Genomic DNA, 15,666 nt, shown 5'->3' on the forward strand with positions numbered 1-15,666 from the left:
TTCATTGTTTTCATACATTTGTTTTTAAGATACTTTATGCGCGGTACAAAGGTTAATTTCGCGTCTAAAATTATGCCTAAAATTATTATTATTATTATTATTAATATTATTATTATTATTATTATTTGTTTCGAACACATATACACAGGTATCAGCAAAGGGAAAGCGAGGAGCAGGCTGGCAACTGCCACCGGAAGGGGCACAACGCCTGCCCACTCCTCTGAAGGGAGGTACTTCCAAAGTACATATGCCTAAAAATTTATGTTCCTTGTTTACAGGCAGACGTTCACCATGAAACAGAATTTCAGGATCAGCGTGCAGGCCTCTTTTTCTAGAGAAAACGACAGGTACTTTTTTGTGGTTCAGTCTGAACCCGTTCCCATCAGCCCATTTGGAGACCTTGTTAAGGCCAAGCTGGACCTGCCGCTCACAGATTGCACGAGAACTTGATTGAAATCCTATCTGCACATCGTCAACATATGTTGAGTAGAAGATGTTACGTGGTATGTGTAGACGAAGAGAATTCATTTTTACTATAAAGAGCGTGCAGCTGAGCACACCTCCCTGCGGCACTCCTGTTTCCTGTACAAATTTCCGTGACAGAACATTGCCCACTCGGACAAGGAATGTGCGATTAGACAAATAACTCAATAACACTAAACATATTGCCGTGTATACCTAACTGTGAGAGGTCTCTCAATATCCGAAACCGCCATGTAGTGTCATAGGCTTTCTCCATATCTAAGAATACTGATAAAAAAACTGCTTATGAACAAAAGCTTCTCGGATACATGCCTCGATACGTATGAGACTGTCACTGGTGGATCGACTCTCCCGAAATCCGCACTGGTATGGGTCGAGGAATTTGTTTGATTCGAGAATATGTAGCAGGCGACAGTTAATCATTTTTTCGAATACTTTGTAGAGGCAACTTGTTAGCGCTATAGGTCTGTAACTTGATACAGAGGAAGGATCCTTCCCGTGCTTCAGAATTGAAATTACAATAGCCTCCTTCCAAACAGAGGGGATCTCGCCGGAAAACCATATAACGTTGTAAAGGGAAATGAGGGTTTTCTGTGTTTCGGATGGTAGTTGTTTTAACATCTCATATATTACGCGGTCTGAACCTGGGGCGGATGTATTACAACAGTTCAGTGCTGCCTGCAGTTCTGCTATGCAGAATGGTTCATTGTACACCGCACTTTTAGCAGATTTTCTTTCTAAATTTTGCCGTTCTATTTGCGTTTTGTACTTTAGGAAGGTTTCGGAGTAGTGTGAAGAGCTCGATATGTATTCAACATGTGCACCAAGAAAGTTGGCTTGATCTTCAAGGCTTTCTCCGTGGCTGTTTACTAGAGGTAAGGAATACGTTTGTTGCCCATTAACTTTATTTACTCTATTCCAGACTTTTCTCTCATCTGTATAGGAGTTGATGCTTGATATAAAGTTTGCCCAACTCTCTCGTCTTGGTTGTCGGCGCGTTCTCCTTGCCTGGGATTTGACATGTTTAAAGTTTTCCAGGTTTTCAGCTGTTGGAGAATCGCGAAATATCGCCCACGCTTTGTTCTGGTTCCTCCGTGCTTGCCTGCATGCATCGTTCTACAAGGGAACACGCCGCTTGGAACCCATTTTGCTCGTTTGTGTAATACATTTACAGGCGGCATCCAGTATAAAAGCTGTAAAATATGCAACATCATCATCTATGGTTATACCAGAAATCTCAGTCCACGTCATGTGAGTAAGAGTTCCGTACCGTTCCCAATTGGCTGAGTCAATCTTCCACCGAGGGACCTGCGGGGGAAGTGGTCACTCCCATACGGGTTGTTAAGCACATTCCATTTAAAATAGAGTAAAAGCGTCGGCGATAAAATGCTAAGATCTATGGCAGAGTATGACTTGTTGGCTAGGTTAAAATATGTGGGCTCCTTCGTATTCAAGAGACATGTTCCGGAGGAATAAAGCACCTTTTCAATGACGCGACCTCGCGCATCACAGCGTGAATCGCCCCACAAACTGCTGTGTGCATTAAAATCACCAAGAATCAAATAGGGCTCCGGGAGCTCGTCTATTAATGATTCTAAGTCGCGTCTGTGAAGCTGATAATGCGATGGTATGTACAAAGAGCAGATGGTAATGAGTTTATTTAAAAGTACGGCTCGAACGGCCACGGCCTCAAGGGCCGTTTGGAGCCTCAAATGCTGACACGCTACGCTTCTATCAGCAATGAGGGCTACACCGCCAGATGATGCGACAGCATCCTCGCGGTCTTTCCGGTAAGTCACGTATTGTCGGAGGAAGTTAGTGTGCTTGGAAGTTAGGTGGGTTTCCTGCACACACAGCACTTTAGGTTTAAACTTAGAGAATTTCTTGGACGTCTTGTAGGTTTCTTAATAATCCTCTAATATTGCATTGTATGATGTCATCCATGTTCGAAAAGAAAATTTTGTGCTGTGTGTCTCAAGAGAGAGGAGAATGACATTAGTTTACAGGGCCTTTGTTAGGCCCTGTAATTGGTGTTTTGTCTTTTTTGGAGCGGTCGAGAGAACCTCGCCGCTCCTTCGACGCTACTTGCGCCGTTTGGCTTGGACTGGTGTCCATAGCCTCTTGCGAGGCACTGGACACCCGCTCCAGAGAGCGATGAGTTAGTCGCGTAGACTTCGTCTCAAGCAACGGAGTCTTCGTCCTCACGGGGCCGGAGGTCGACAGGGCCCCTGTGGCCTCTGCGGTGCCCTGGCTGCTGCCGGAGCTTGAAGAGGCCACTGGTGTGGACACTTTGTGAGATGGCAGGGCAGCGTTGGCTGCTCCCACCGTAGGGGCGGGTGGCGTTAACCTCGGCACGCTAGGCGTGGTCCGGGCTGCCGCCAGAGGCCGTTGTGGTGCCGCCCCCCGTTGCACCACTTCAGCGAAAGATGTTTTCATTGTGAATAGCGAAGAGATCCGTTGTCGTGCTTCACGGAACGTTATATTCTCCTTAAATTTTAGAGTAATTATTTACTTTTCTTTCTTCCAGGCTGCACAAGCTCTGGAGTATGCAGGGTGGCTGCCGTCGCAGTTCGCACAACGTATCTCATCATTATTGCAGTCGTCAGCAGAGTGAACTGTTGTGCCGCACTTTGCGCACATAAACTGCACTCGGCTGCTCTGGGATGCGTGACCAAATCTCTGACATTTGAAGCAACGTCGCGGGTTAGCAATGTAAGGTCGAACATGTAGTTTCACATAGCCGGTTTCAAGAGTCTCCGGTAAAGTAGTTGAGCTGAAAGTGAGTAATAAATGTTTTGTTAGGATTTCATTGTCATTCCGTCTGATTTTGATGCGCTGCACATGGATTACGCCTTGGTCCTTCCATCCATCCAGGAGTTCTTCTTCATTCAGTGTCATTAAGTCTTGATCTGATACTACCCCTTTGACTGTGTTCATAGTTCGATGTGCGCTGACAGAAACAGGGATGTTACCAAAGGCTACGAGGTGTGCAAGTCTGTTGTATTGTTCTTTGTCCTTTAGTTCGAGGAGCAAATCCCCACTTGCCGTCTTTGTTACTTTGTAACCAGCTCCAATGGTCTCTTTTAGGCACTTGGCGACAAGAAATGGTGAGATTACTCTAGCTTTAGTAGATAACTGTTCACAGTGAAGTACGTGGAATTTTGGGAAAGTTTCTTTGTTTTTGGGAATGAATAGCGAGGTTGCGTCGGTGCGTACCCTTTTCGAGGCACGACCGGGTGAAAACGGGTTCGAGAATCCCATGGAAGAAAGTAAGTTGTTCGGCAACGGTGTCTTCCACCCACCACGGAGCCCAACAAGGGGACGTGGCAGATCACGTAAACAAGTCTGCACAGCTCGAGCAGTATGCCGTTAGTATAACCCAATATGGTATACCCAAGGTAGGGCAGCCACACCAGGTTAACCCTTGCCGCCAGGAAAAGTCGAAGTGATTGGAAAAGATGAGAAGACAGGAAAGATCAAAAGGGGAAGAGAAAGACGAAGATGAGGGTAGAGAGAGACAGGAAAAGGCGACTGCCGGTTTCCTCCAGGTGGGTCAGTCTGGAGGGGCCGTCTATGTGAAGCAGAGGCCAAAGGGGTGTGTTGCCTCCACCGGGGGGCCTTAAAGGTCCAAACACCCAGCATCGGCTCAACCCCCAGGATCCCCCTTTCCCCAAACATGGCTAAGCCGCGCACGGTTACACGCGGGAAGGTCCAACCCTCGTGTGCTCGGGTACGTGGTGTCGCAACACACCAAACGCCTGCTGACGCAGACGCCCCTGCGGGGATTTTTCACATGTTTACTTTCCCTAACTTTCGCTGAACGCAAGGGCTTCATGGAGTTCAGAGGTGCCTAAATCAATCACTGGGAAGATATCTTCACATTCCAATAAAACATGCTCCATCGTTTCCATAGCTTCACAGCAGCAAGCACATGCTCCTTCTGCCTCTTTGTATCTCGCTGTATAATGGCGTGTTTTAAGGCACCCTGATCTGTCTTGGAAAATAAATGAGCTTCCCTTTGAGGTATCATTATTTCTTTCCCGATTTCGTTTTTTCCTAAGAAGTTACTCAAAGCAGGTTTCTCTTGCATTGCCACCACCCATGACATTATCTCATCCTCTGTGAATTCCCGCGTGAAGTTCGTTGTGGGCATGTCGCTCACCATACCTGTCGCAAACTTGCTCTTAAGCTTCCTAGTTCTTTTTCTCCACTGTGAATCCATATTTTTCCTGCATAAATATCTTAGCACTCTCCCAGTCCATTTACACTTATCCATATTCCTCAGTCGTTGTTCATAATGTTACTGTGAGCGTCCCTCACTTCAAAACTTTCTCAGCGCATATCTCCCTGCACACCTTCATTTGTAGTTTTCCCGTGAGCGCCCAGTGCGAGGCGTCCCAGTGACCATTGGTTGCCATCGAGTCCCGATTGTACTCCTGATTTCAAGGAAACAACCGCCTTTTCAAATGTAAGTCCTGGAACCATTATACCTTTCCACATACCACGGAGCACCTCGTACCTCATACACTTGTGCTTTAAAACATTATGAAGCTGGGAATAGTGAGCAGTGGACGTGACTGATCCCGAAAGGTGGTTCCAGTCATGTGAGGTGCGGGGTACAAATGATTGATAACATGTTTGCGTTAAGCACGACATTATTCCTACCTCTCGTGCATGATCGAAACGAGGAAAAATGTATGATGGAGGAAGAATATGGTCGTTGCGCAGGGCGGAACTGTAGCATATATTGTGGAAGAGACATTGGTGAGAAAACTTGCGACGACAGGCGAGTGACGCAAGCTGTAGAGACTCTAGCATTAAAGTGATACTGGCCATACGACTGTAGTTTCCTTGAGTAAAGCGGACAGAGTTATTTTGGACAACCTCGGGGGTAGAGATTAAGATAATATAGTGTTGGGGTCCCAGATGGAAGAGGCATATTCGAGTTTATTTTGGACTGAACCTTTGTAAAGGAGGAGTTTTAAAGAAACCGCAGCAAATGAAAAATTGGGCCGAAGGTAACCTAACGAGCGGTTTGCATTGCTAATTATTCTGCTAATATGAAGAGATCAAGAAAGAGGGGAAGTTATGTGGATACCTAAGTAGCAGTAGGATGTTACGGATTCGAGAACGAAATTCTCGAGTAAGTAGGCAGTGGGGCAAGACGTACGGGAAATACGTAATACCTTACATTTCGTTGTGTTGAGTTCCATCAGCCAGACTTTACACCAGTTAGATATGCAGTTGATAACGTTTTGAAGGACCGAAACATCATTTTTGTCAGTAATTTATCAGACTACGCAATCATACGCGAATAAGTGAATGTTAGAGGTCATGCGTTTGCGGCAAGACATAAATATATATGAGAAACATGAGAGGGCCGAGCACTGAAACTTGGGGCACGCCAGAATGAACTGGCCTCAAAGGGGAATTAAAAGTGCTAGCAGACAAGAATTGTGAGCGTCCGGTTAGTAAATATTCGATCCACGAGAGAAGTTTCCTATCATTGTTCGATTTGATTAATTTAAAGAGAAGTACACTGTGGCAAATCTTTTCAAAAGTTTTTGCGAAATCTAGGAAGACACAGTCAGCCATAGAACGACGATCAAGAATTGTATGTAGTTTGAGTGTAAAGGAAGCCAACTGTGTTTCGCAGGAAAGAGATCGGCGGAAACCATGTTGGGCCTTCGAAAAGAACGAGCTAGCATCATGGAAATTAACAATGTTTGTGTAGAAGACATGTTCGAGGATTTTACACGGAATACTAGTTTGTGAAATCGGGTGGTAGTTCAGGGGTGAATTTTTAGTTCCAGATTTATGAAATGGAACCACCTTTCCAATTTTCAAGTAGGATGGCAGAGTCGATTCATCAATTGATTGCATGATTGAGTTTCGAGATATAAATTCTCGAACGATGCGGAGAAATGCATTGGCGTTCCAGCTAATTTGTTAAGGAAACGTCGTTTCATGCACTGAAGCACACAAGCAACTGGAACGCCAATGCATTTCTCCGCAGCGTTCGACAATTTACATCTCGAAACTGGCGTCATCCCGAGAATTCGTTCCAAGTGGATCTGCCTTCCGAAGTGCACTGCTAGGACTTTTAGATTGCAATATGGGTCATAAGATGATTAGCTAAAAAGATAATTAGTGAATTATGGTTAATTAGGCAATCTTGCATTTCAATTTTTCTGCAAGTAGTGTTCGCCGCTTCTAGTAGACAGGCTGATAAACTAGAATTGAGCTACCTGCCAAAGGCAACCTTTAAAAAAATTTTAAAGTGTTTGCTGAAACACCCTGTATATAGAAACACACATCCGTTGATCCCCGCGCTCCTGCTGTAAAGTCTGATAAGAACAGCGGTACAACATTTTTAAATAGTTTTGTGGAAATATACTATAGCGAAGTCATATGTGAGTACTCCAGCACACGCCGCCAGCCATTTCATCTCGCTTTTGAAGCTGGCATAATTATTGGGATCTACCGCGATTGAACTCCAGGCAATACATTTGGCTCGAATGTAAATTTAAATACGCTGCTCGTCGCTTTCAGGAATACCATAATGCACGGCATATTACATGGCAACGTAGGTTTTCTCCCGGTCAGATTAGAATATAATCTGCTTGTTCCCTCATGTAAATTCGCAGGCAACCAACCCATTGCTACAAAAACATATAAAGGCTGCGAACTTGAGGGTAGAGCCTCCTAATGCGTGAAAATGGAATTCAAAAGAAGCATTAAAACAGACAATAAACGTTCTGCATTGTGTTTTCTTTTTCACATCATCTCATCAATGTTGAGAAATTTTGCTACAACCGGGTAGGTTTAAATATTTAAGTACAATGGACACATTAAAATCTAAATTGAGTTAGGTGGACCAATTGTGCGACAGAATGCGTCAGAATATTACACTCGCTTGAAACATAATCAAGAAAAATAATGGAAACCAGTAGGGACTTACTTTATGCCTAACACACAAAAAAGTTGCTAATGAACTTTCCATAAGTTATTTGCTGCCACTTTATAGAAGTACCGTAAGAACTTGCGGAAAATTTCTTTTCCGCAAGTAATTTGTGTCTATTAAAATGAGCACGCACAGGCAGTTCACACCGACACATCAGTGGCCGCTGAAAATCAGGCGTCCGTGAGAAACAAGCGCGCCATCCGGTCCAATGGTACATAAATTATCAGCTATGGGTCATACTCCCCTAAGTACGCAAAAAATGCAATGGCTCGAACCTGACGTAATGCAGAAGCTAGAAGCACTCATCAAAGTGAAACGCTAAGGGCATGCATTTCTTGGAATCACGCATACAACGTACAGAAACGCGGATACTGGTCGAGTGGTACAAAAAACCACGCGACCTTCTCAATGGCCCATACACCCGTAAGTAAGCACAAAATTCAATGGCTCATTCCCCTGCAATGCTGAAGCTAAAAGCACCCAGTAATGTGAAGTGAACAGTACATGCAGTCATTGAAATCACTCAAACAATACACCGAACAGCATACGTTTCATTCACCTGCTGAAAGGACGCAACGTAAAGTCGAAGAGAAACGTCGGTGGCGCGAGCCGCAGCTAGGCGTCGAAAATGAGCTGAAGAAGCAACGCGACAATGGGAGATGACATATTACCAAGCGTGGTGCAGGCTTTCGCCCTTCACGTGTTACAGGAGTGCAACATGCTGCCAATATTCCTTTTTTTTTCACAACGAAATACTGCAGACCACTCAATCGAGTCACGCCTGCCGCTTTTGAAAAGTACATATAGCTTGGATACTTTAAGACAAGTTAGTTAACCATCTCGCAGCGAGTTTAGTACCAATAAAATGGTTTACACTTTCTTTAGCGCGATTACGATGCAAATATCCCCCTTACCTTTCGCAATTTTGATTCGACTTGGTGATACCTAGCGACTCTTGAAGTCTGCCTTTCGTTGCCACTCCCGAGCACCCCATTGCGGTTCCGCTTGTTGATAGGCGGGGTCGCTGTGAAACTCACAGCGCTACGTCCATGGAACGTCGGGTCGTCCATGTGATGGCTGAGCACGGTCACCTCTAGGAATTCGAGGTCTCAATAACATGGGAACAATGCTGACCAGGGCTTTTTAGTGTCGCGAAGAAAAAAGAACTTCGGCAGAAACCATCGTAAGATGACTGTCGAAGTTTCTTCGATTAGTATTCACGCAACGTAGCGACCCCACAGCGACTCATCGTATTAAGACACCTTAGAATCTGTACTTATCCTGCTCAGATTTCAAGTGATTCGGCTTTATACTACATACACTGTATCCGTGATTAGCCCGCTTTGTTATGACCATCGCTTACCAATGTTATCTCACGACGGTAGGACGAGGACTGCACGCTGACGCCGCATGGAGTAACAACGATGAAATTTCGGCAAAATATAGAAATTGATAGAAAGACGAAGGCATACGAGGATCAAGGCATGATGATGGATGGGACGATTCTGAAGCCATGACGATAAATAAACATTACGCAATTATAATGCCATGACGACGGCAGCATAATCAAGATTGATTGACGATTACACGATAATAACGAAATGAAGGAGGATGTTAATGGAAAGACGAAGGAAGTATGACGACGATGGCGTGAATTGGATGACATTTGTGTAATGATGGAGATGGTGCGACAACAGCGTGACGACGTTGAACTGGCAACAATGAAGTGACAAGTTTACATTGATTACAGTGTGACTACGACTGTATATCGAAAATGGCGGGATGCAGGCAATATGACGGAAATCAGATGACGAAGCTGGAATGAAGGTGATGAAACTATCATGACGATGTCACGACTACGGTATTTCAACAAATGCATGAGCATGACTGTATGTCAACGATCCAATGACAACGATGGCATGACAACCACGACATAATTACGACTGAATGACGACAGCAAGGTTATGATGGAGTGACGTCCATGAAACTGCGAAGGTGTTGCGACGATGAGGGTATGACGACAATTTTATGACGTTTCTGAAATGACGATGATGGTATGACAGCGATACGAGAACTACATGACCAAAACGGAATCATCATGACCGCATCACAACGATGGAGCCACTGTGACTCCGAGGACATGTGTAGTGCCTCAAGTTAGTATAAAAACAACTGGGTCACGTGGCGTAAGACAGATAAGTAGACAGACAGATATAGATAAATAGGTAGATAGATAAAGAGGCACCCGAAGTAGGCAAAGAATGCCGATAGCATTAAACAACATGGTGACTTTTGGCGTGGTTGATATCTGATACCCTTTTCTCCGTGGTCGAAGAGCACCGCTAATGTGCACTAATCTGTGCAGCATAGTCTTTAGTTTTCTGAAGTTGCAAATAGCATGGTCCCGGCCTAATTGGGGCTCTTCCCAGGCCCCAAATCATTGTCATTCTATATTTAACTGATTATTGTCATGCCGTTGTCGTCACACCTTTTACGCTCGCCAAGTGGGCCAGGGTGTCTTAAAGCTTGGGTCTCTTGGTGTGTATTCGTGGTGGTAATGCCGTTATGTTCATTCCAACATCGTCATGCCAGCTTCGCCAACCGCCTATCGTCATGCCGCCGTCGTCAGGCCATCGTCGTCATAAAGGATTCATGACACAGTCGGCTTTACGCCATTGTTGTCATAAACTCGGCGTTATTTTGGCGAAACGATTGTCATCATACATTTTCCTGCCATCGTCGTTATTGTGTCGTCGTCACATAGCCGATGTCATGCATTCCTCCTCATACTGTGGTCGCGATGTCGTCGTGGTCCTTCTATCGTCTTCATTCTAACGTCGTCACCCAACTCTCGTCGTGCCGCGTTTCACACAGCCGTCGTCACACCACTGCAGTCATGTTGTCGTCCTCATGCTGTGGTTTTACAACTGTCATCACTTTAGTAACATCATACCATTGTCATCCTGCCGTCGTCATGATACTGCCTTCGTCCTTCCATCGACGTCAATCCGCCTTCGTGATTCTATCACAATTATGCTTTTGTCATTCAATCGTGATTATGCCGCCGCTGTCGTGTCAACGTTTTCATACAGTCATGTTCAGACAGTCGCTATCATGCACCCGCTGTCAGATCGTCGTCGTCATGCCATCCTCGTTATGTCATCGTCACCATCCGGTTGTCGTCATACCTTCCTCGTCACACACTCGTCGTCATCCAATCGTCCTTATGTTGGAGTCGTCAGGCTTTCGTCATTTTACCAACGTCTTTTAAATATGTTCATGTGATTGTAATCATCCCGTTGTCGTCATACCACCTTTGTCATACCGTCGACAGAATTCCTTCTCTGACTATAATTGAACGAGCGTAGGTTTCGGCATGTTGGTTCTGATTAGTTCTCAGGACCCCAGTTCTGATTACACAGTTGTTAGTGCGTCGGCGTCATAGAGTCGTCGTCACGCAGCGATGTCCAAGCGTTACTATGGCAAATGAAGGTCATGCCAACATGAGAGGATACCAGATTAGGTCACATATATCCAAACCAACGGAAGTTTTAAAATGATAATGCAGATGTTACACACACTTGACATGAGACATATGGTGTGTTGCTACACGCTCGAATTCTAATCGCATTACTATCGCACCCTAAACTCGACAAAGATAGCCTGATCCTTAGACGCCTGCAAAGTAAAACGTACACGCATGGAACGATAATGCATCGCCTCTACCCGGCGCTCCACGGCTACCTCTGCCCACTTTGCAACGTACCCGACACTCTGACACACTTGCTCCTGGAATGCCCGTGGCAGGAAGGCAGCGAAATGCAACCAGAAACGCACGCAAAACGAGCAATAGAAGCAAACGACCTATTCGAAACGTGGGAGGCAAAGCTAACCCTCGGGGACCTAGAAGACCAACGACAACTCGTCGCCAGGGCCAAGAGGGCAGTCGAAGCCAGAGGGTTCCTGGACTAAGGAGCCTTCCCACCTTAGGGTGATACCCGGCCTCGCTCGGGACACTGCTTCGTTTAATAAACGTTTCTCTCTCTATCGAAGTCTTCACGAGATAAGTTCTGCCGTAACGCGTTTAAATATCCTTTTTTTCCATAAACCATTGTCGCTTGGAGCTCACTACTTGCGCATGTGGTGTACCGCAGCAATCTTGATGTCCTTCACTATCTCCGCCTGCAAATACACCTCAATGGCGCTGGAGATTATGTACCAATTAAGAGTAAGTAAAGTTGGAGTAATCCATGACACCCACACAAATTTACGTTGTTTAGTGTTTATTTCTATGAACGATTTGTTCACCAATTACTAACGGCGTCATGGCCAGAGATGACTCTAATAGCTTCATTTTATTATTTCTGCAAAGGTAACTCAATAACCAGTGAACAGACGAACGCTGAAGTACTTTACCTTATGGAACTATGGTTTCATGCTTATAAAATTCTAGGCTAAATTACATGAGTCGCGGGAAAACGAATCAAACTAGACGGACTCGTAAGAATTCGACACTTCGGAGTTTAAACTTGTGGTTAACACTTAACCACGTTTCACCTCTCCTGGTCTTAGAGCCGTGTTCCATTGTTCTTCAAAGAAAGAAATTGTTGACGGACACTTTAACTACTGTGTATTTTTGAGTTTGAATTACCCACTGAATCGATAGCCGCACAATCGGTGGGCGCTGATGACACCAGCATAGCTAAAGGAATTAGCAATGTCTTCCCGGCAGCATTACCTCAGCCTTCTCTAGGGTAATTATGAGCTTTGCAGAAATTAATGAATACTGCTTTTTTTGTAATTTTCATGCGTAATACGAGGCACGTGGTAGGCATCCCGAGTGCCCTTGTCAGCGAGTGAAACGACTTCATATTTCTGAGAATGGCGCACATTATGTCACAAGTGCGTGCAAAGTTTCATTCGTGTCAATTATTTACAGCGTTATACGAGCGTTATACTCATTTTCTTAGGCGTCTTGGGAGAACGAGCCGTGTCAATGGCGTTCAAGGAGGAGGAAAGGGTGTTCAAGCGTGCACACTTTGCCAAATCATATGCAGGAAAAGATTTCAGGGGTGTGTTAATATTACTGGCAAATAAAATTCCTACTGCAACTGCTCTACAGAAGCAGCTTCGCTAGAAATATTACTAGATTTTTGGATGTAGCACACAGGCTGTGCGTTTCTTAGATTGTGATAGTATATCTTCACATTATTTCAGCCGTATATTGAGAATGATTAGAGAAGACGAGAACGTGTGTAATGCATCTCGCAGCACACGTAGCGTTTCGCAATTCTCCGGTGCACACTGATGTAGCATCTTGTAAATTATTTTTTGTGATAGAATTCCAGAAATAAGCATTCAGTAAATTTTTAGCAAACCAGACGGTCTTCTGTATAACATCAGTGCCTTCTCCCTTTCCTTTTCTCTCTGGCGTCCAAAGCAGCTTGAGAAACGTCTGCTACCAACAAAAATATTAGTCTAACACGATCTTAAGGGGAAGTTCTAGCTTGCTCGGGGGTTCCTTGTTAAACATTTGAAATCGACAATAGTTCTTCAGAAAAAACCACTACACCAAATTTAATTAGCTGTTGAATTTAGGAGGTTGAAATGCAGTGATTTCAGAAAGTGGTATCTGGTTTAGGCTGTCTACGTAAATTTTGAAACAATCTCTGAAATTTCATAAAGCAAGGCGGCGTACAGAACTGTGTACCTCAGCTACTAATAGAAATGTCGTAATTCTGTAAACTCTACCTAATAATACATTTAAAGTTGACAGGAATAATATATCATACAATATCCTGAAATATACCACCAATTTGTGAATGTTGCATTTACAAAACCCTCCTACACATACTAACAAATGTACCTGAATTGTAAATTCATGTATAACATTTCATCGCTTTTGATGAGATAACGGATGCAGTTTATAGAAATGCGATATTTGTTTTTCATTGCTGAGTTGCGGATTTGTAAACTTCATGCTATTTCCTTTTTTCCAAAGTTACCAAATTTGCTGTAATTCTCGTAAAAATGTTCATGGTCTAAATTAAAACTATTTGCGGCAGTCTGTGTAATGTACTTTTCTTAAATGCAAGAAATTTGATTCAAGTTGGTTCCGCGGTTTTCACGTAAAAACATTCCTGCGTTCTACATTTATCTGAGTAGCTGGCATCGGAGACATGCGTGACCAAAAGCTTAAACATTACATAACTCCATTTACATAGGAAACCCATGAAACAGAACGCTGACGTATACGCAAGCCACATGGGTGTACTAATAGAATATACATATATAACCCGGAAACTTCGCAGAAGCCGTTATCTCGACCAGACATCTCTCCGGAATGTCTGGCCTGGCGTCTAGCAAAATCGTCGATTCATTGGCAATAAAGCAAGTGGCTGACTGTCTTCAAGATAACGCTTATACATAAGCGCACTCGTTTGAAAGAGCCGAGCTGAAGTGACAGTCTCAGGGTGCGCTTCTTTTTGTTGCTTTCCTTAGTTGTGCGTCATGGCATACATCATAGCGTGAATTTCGAATTTCTTAAGGTTGTTACGCCACGTGGTGTCCAAAAAAGGAAAGTGAATGAAATGTCCCCAATTCCTGGCTATGTTGTTATTTTCATTTATAGCGTAAGTAGTGATTCAACGTAACTTCTTAACACTTCCGTACATATGGAACTTAAGTAGGCGTACAATCAGAAATAGTCATGTCGGTGCATGCTTCAATACACACTCCTATTAGAAGCTTCTACACTAAATCATTTCTTTCAGTTTTTTCACAGAGTTAAACGGTGGCCAGGCCGAAAATTCAACCGACGACTTCGTGCTGCCCATGCTATAGCCATAGACTGAGCGGCCGCTAGCCCTATACGAGGTCAATATTATAATTGGATATAGGTCTTACCATCATTACGTTTATATCGATTGATTAAAGTTAAGGATTGCCATCAACCCGACTGTAGGATGAATTTACAAAGGGTATACATAGGGGTTTCTTCAAAAGAAAGTTTCGTAGTTGAATATTTGTTCTTCTCTGGGATTCGAACCCGGGATCATGAGCGTCCATCTGCCTCGAATTGTCGATACCACCCCCGTCAAGTGTGAAACTAAAGCGGCAAAGTATTCGTCAGACTGAACCAGCGCGAAAAAAATCGTGTGGAATGCAGCCTCGGAAGTATTAAGTGCGATGCTTTTACTATCGCATTGCGCGACGTCCAGTAATGTCCAGAAACTCAGTAGAGATTTGTACCCATGTCCCACAGGCATCTGTAACCACGATCGAGTCCCGTCTCGGTCCGTTCATTCCAGAAGGCACTTTCAACCCCGAGTGTGCATGACGCAGACCCAGTCGCACGTCGTCATAGGTGGTCGTCTGCATTGTTATGCTGAGTGGGCTCGACGAACTCGATCCGAATTGTTGGACAATGCAGCAACGACAACACTTGATCCTGACTGAAGAAAACAGATGATCCGGATCGGGCTTGATCACGATCGAAAGTGCTCGTGTTGTACCGGAAAAAAAAAAAGAACGACTGAAAGCTACAGCGATTTAAACTGCCCCTGCCCTCCCGTCGCAACGGAACTCACGTAGTCAAGATGTCACACACTACGGTCCGCATTCTTGTTACAAATGGTGCTACCTGATCATACGCCTGTGCGCGCGCGCCCTGTCGTACAAACACGAGAAACCGCAATGTCCCCCGCAAGCGCGAATCAGCCGGCGCTAAATTCGTCGACTCACAGAGCGTCGAAGTATAGCTGGAGTAATATTCTCGTCGTCAACAGCATGCTGTCACGTCTCGTCGCCCGCAACAACGCTACCACAAATAATAGCAAGCACTCAGGAAAATGGCGAACTTAAGACTTTCCAACTTACCCGATTCTGCAGACGGCGGTTAGTCATGCCTGCCTGCGTGCCTTCCTACGGATGTCGTTTACCCGGAGAAGTGCGGAACTTGACAGGCGGCTGCAGGCCACAGATGTTTGCGCCACGATTGTGACAGTTCACCACCCAACACCAGCGGCATCCTTGGCTACCCCGCCGTCGAGCTATCGCGAGACAGTCGAGACGAGGAGCCAGTTTTGCAAAGTCCGCGAGCACTGCGTGCGCATGGCGGCGGCTACAGGAGCAGGTGCACTGACAGACGCGGCGCTCCGCTAGTGGAAAGGGTCAAACCGGCGTTTGATAGCAAACATCAGCCACATACTCGCGGACAA

The 15,666-nt window shown here is 44.8% G+C and overlaps 1 long non-coding RNA gene across 1 annotated transcript in view; it reads right to left on the reverse strand.

The window, feature by feature from the left end:
• The window catches only part of LOC140215970 (uncharacterized), a 91,020-nt gene extending 75,354 nt beyond the window's left edge, over positions 1-15,666 (reverse strand). Inside the window, exon 1 of the long non-coding RNA XR_011892587.1 lies at positions 15,326-15,666. This is a non-coding gene — a long non-coding RNA (uncharacterized lncRNA). The remainder of the gene's footprint in view (positions 1-15,325) is intronic.

Source organism: Dermacentor andersoni, chromosome 2 (assembly GCF_023375885.2).
Source record: "Dermacentor andersoni chromosome 2, qqDerAnde1_hic_scaffold, whole genome shotgun sequence".
NCBI classification, from domain to species: Eukaryota; Metazoa; Arthropoda; class Arachnida; order Ixodida; family Ixodidae; genus Dermacentor; species Dermacentor andersoni.